We start from the raw sequence: 4,277 nt of genomic DNA, 5'->3' as shown, positions 1-4,277 counted from the left end.
CCCGCGTGCGCAGAATTTAAGTGTGCTCTCCTATATTTTATTAGGAGCTGACTGGCAGGGGCCTATATGCATTTGTTTCAGATTTCCAAATAGGTGCTTCCTGACAAAATGGCCCCAGCTGGCTACTATTGCCTTTGAAGGAGCTCATGTCTTGGGAGTGACAATGTCATTCAAGCGCCTTTTATGTCATCCGACCACATGGGGGCGCCCAGGAACTGGGCTCTGCTGACTGACCAAGCTGCTTTCAACTATTGCCTACCCAGGAAATTGAACCAAGAGTCTGTCTGTTGATTAACTTCTAGAATACTGTCAGATTTCACTGAGAGAATGGGAAGACTGGAGAGAAATCCGGGCAGGCCAGTTGCTATGATCCTCACAGCCCTCCAAACAAAGATGAGCCAGTGGGATTTCTGTTCCTATCTGTCCCACCATGAAAGAAGCTTTAGGGAGAATGTGTTTGCCAAGCAAGCATTTGAGCAACCTTGAGTGCTTCTATCAGGTTCCACAACCTGCGCCCTGCCCCCCCTACACACACACACACACACACACACACACACACACACACGCATGCACACTCACACACTCACACACACACATGTTCAGTTAGCCTGCACCCTGCCCCCTTACACACACACACACACATACACGCTCGCGCACACACACGCACGCGCAGGCACGCTCACACACTCACACACTCACATGTTCAGTTAGCCTGTACCCTGCCCCCTTACACACACACACACACACACACACACACACACACACACACACACGTTCAGTTAGCAGTCGAGTGAATTAGCATCTCTATTGTCTCCGGTGATAAGAACATAGCAATGGTGGGGTTATGGTGGTTACCACTAACAGTACAGTGGCGACCACACAATCAGTACACAGTTAACGGCAGCTGTTCCTACCCAGGAAAACCAGAGCCTAAGAAACAGAAGCCCCCTACTCACATGAGTGACTAATACTAGCCAAAAAAGGGTATTTATTTACCTGACGCACAGTGTTTGCGACAGCCTTGGCTTTGGTTCTCGGAGACTGTTCTGACTTGACAATGAAATGCATCCCTAGATATAACAGGTGTTGTGCCACAGCCTGGCTCTGGTCCCGAAAGGCTTTGCTCTGCCTTGTTCTGTGGGTTAACTTTGGACTATAACTAGTGACAGGTGATAAGTGCCCTCCTAGACAAGGGGATTATGGGATTATTAGAATCAGTTTCTCCTGAGTGTTTGAGTGAGCTCGGCCTTGAGAAGGGAGCTATGATGACTGCAGTAGCTGACAGGAATGACCAAACCAACCACGCCTTTGAAGTTTCTGCTAACTAACAGAACATGTATGACACGAAGCTCAGCCCGCACAGTATGGTCGTTAGGTGCTGGGCTTCTCAAGATCATGACCTCTCTGTGCTTCATAGACACTGTCAGGTGGTCTAGCACGAAGCCCGGGCATGATGGATGCTCAGTAAATGTCATTCAAACTGCTAGATTGATGGGCAGATACTCCACAGCCACCAGCCCTGAGAGTAGGTCAGCATATGCAACGGTGAGCTTCGCTTCGCTCCTAATGTTTGATCATGCTAGTTACATCTACCTACCAGGTGGCCAGCTCAGTGGCTCTGGGTGGATTATTGTCCTGAATGAGACAGAGAAGCTTAATAGGGAGGATACAGGGCCCTCATACTCTAATCCAGACACTCTGACCAAAAGTTCCCAGAGTGGGACCCAGCCACGGGTGTCCTTAAGTAGCCTCCAGGCAGTCCCAATGTAGGAGAAATTCAGAAAATCCCTGAGAGACCACACTGCGAAGCACCCACTGGGTGTGTGGTCTGAAGATGAACATACCAGGAGCTGGCATGGAACCTCCCTAGAAGCCACGTGCTGTGCGGTCAGTACCTTGTTTACTCCCCATTTTACAGATTAAAAATAAGAAAACTGAGCCCACAGAGAGTAAAAGCAGTGTTGCCCCAGGCTGAAACCCAACCAAAACCACTACTTTTATGTTTCAGAGACGGGGTCTCTCGTACATGGGGCTGGCTTTGAACTCATTATGTAGCCAAGGATGAGCTTACACTTCCCATCTTCCTGGCTTTGCCTCCTGAGTGTAGGGATAACAAGTGTGTGTCACTGTACCTAGTTCATGTGGTACTGAGGATCAAACCTGAGATCTTGTGCATGGCAAGAAAGGCCCTCTGCCAACTGAGCTACAGCCCCAGCCCGGCCATCATGGGCTCTTAAAAGCTCACGGGAGACGCAGGAAGGAAAAGAGGAAGGTTGTGAAGAGTGTCTGAGGATGTGAATTTGTGGGACTGAGAGAAAGCAGGGCTCCAGGCCACTTGGGTGGAGAGTGGCCTTCACAGAGGGAAGAGCTGAGCTCATTCAAGAAGAATGAAGAAGACTTGGCCAAGGGTTCCCGGAGGAACAGGGAGAGCCAGAGTATAGAATCCTCCCAGAGTGGACCCTAAGTAGTTCAATATGGCTGGCTGGGTAGCGTGCCTTCGAGGCTAGAGGCCAAGAGGCAGCATAAAACTGCTCTTCCAGGGTGTGGAGGAGTCCACTGTAAGAATCTAGAACTATCTATAAGCTGGCAGGACAGTTTCTGTGGCAGACAATGTCTCAGCATGAGGAGGACTCTGATCCCCAACAGACATGCACCCACAAACTCTCTCTGTCTCTCTGTCTCTGTGTGTGTGTCTTTCTGTCTCTCCCTCTCTCTCTCCTTCTCTCTCTCCCTCTCTCTCTGTCTCTGTGTCTGACTCTGTCTCTCTCTGTGTGTCTCTCTGTGTGTCTGTCTCTCCCTCCCTCTCTCTCTCTCTCTCTCTCTCTCTCTCTTTCTCTCTCTCTCTCTCCCCCACCCTTGACCCATCCCTCCCTCTCAATAGGTAACCATAGAAGAGCTGTGAGCTGGAGGTGACATAGTCGACCTGGCATTTTGGTTTCAAGCAGGTCTAACAATTCAGGCCATATCTGCCAAGGGGCTGGCCATCATCACACAGTAATTACAAAGTGCACCACTTTCTTTTTAATCTTAAGTGATGACTATAAGAAACATTCACAGCTGAACTGGAGAGATGGCTTGGTGGTTCGGAGCACATACTGTTCATGTAGAAAATACAAGTCATGGTTTTAGCGCCCACACAGGGCAGATCACCACGGCCTATAAACCTAGCTCTAGAGGATCAAGAGTCCCTTCCTGTCCTCTGGGGGGCACTGTACTCATATGCACATATAAACCCATATACAAACGCATGTACATAATTTAAAAAAAAAAAAACTTTGTATATAAAACAGAAATACCCACTTAGATAAAACCTTTCAATGAATTTAACCATTAAAAAGACACCTACCAAACATTCATTTCTTTTTCTGTTTGTTTTTATTGTTTATTTGCAGGGTTTCTCTGCACAGCCCTGGCTGTCCAGGAACTCACTCTGTAGTGTCAAGGTTTGGTCTGTTGCTATGTATCATAATGTTAATTCTTTACCAGAGAACTGGGCCTATGACTGAATTCTGTTTACAAGCTTTTGTTGTGCAAACCTTGTTCCTTAATTTAAAATTATCTGTTAAATAAAATTGGCTACAGCCAATTACTGGAGGGATTAGGGGTAGGTGGGTTCTGAGTTACCTGGCTGGAGATGGAGAAGAGAGACTGAGAGGATGAGGAAGAAGAGGAGAGGGAAGAAGAAGAGGAGGGGGGAGGAGGAGGAGGAGAGGAAGCTGTCATGAGGGGAGATGGACCATGAACATAAGTTCATGGCCAGGAGAAACAGCCAGTGTCTGGGGCACACCACTGGGGAGGCCACCAGGCCAGCAGTTAGAAAGGGAGATCAGTGGTTACTTACCCATACGCCCCCCCAGTAACTGTCAAAGCCAAATAAAATAACCAGAGTCTGAGTCTCATTTATTTGTAAGCTAATCGGTGATAAGCTTAAATTGGTTCTACTATAATGTAGACCAGACTGGCCTCAGACTCAATAGAGTCCTGCCTGCCTCTGCCTCCTGAGTGCCAGGATTAAAGGCGTGTGCCACCACCGCCCAGCAAAACATTCATTTCTAAGTGTCAATGTTGGTTGTAATCGATCAGCCCTCCACCCAGGTGATCCATAGTCCTGATTCAAGGTCCGGAGAGTTTGAACGAGTTGGAGACTGTGGTGGTTTGTATGTGCTCAGCCCAGGAAGTGGCACTAATAGGAGGTGTGGCCCTGTTGGAGTAGGTGTGGCCTTGTTGGAGGAAGTGTGTCACTGTGGGCATGGGCTTTAAGACCCTCCTCCTAGCTG

Source organism: Mastomys coucha, unplaced genomic scaffold (assembly GCF_008632895.1).
Source record: "Mastomys coucha isolate ucsf_1 unplaced genomic scaffold, UCSF_Mcou_1 pScaffold15, whole genome shotgun sequence".
Lineage (NCBI taxonomy): Eukaryota > Metazoa > Chordata > Mammalia > Rodentia > Muridae > Mastomys > Mastomys coucha.
The sequence above is the reverse complement of the archived record's forward strand: the minus strand, read 5'-3'. Positions refer to the sequence as shown.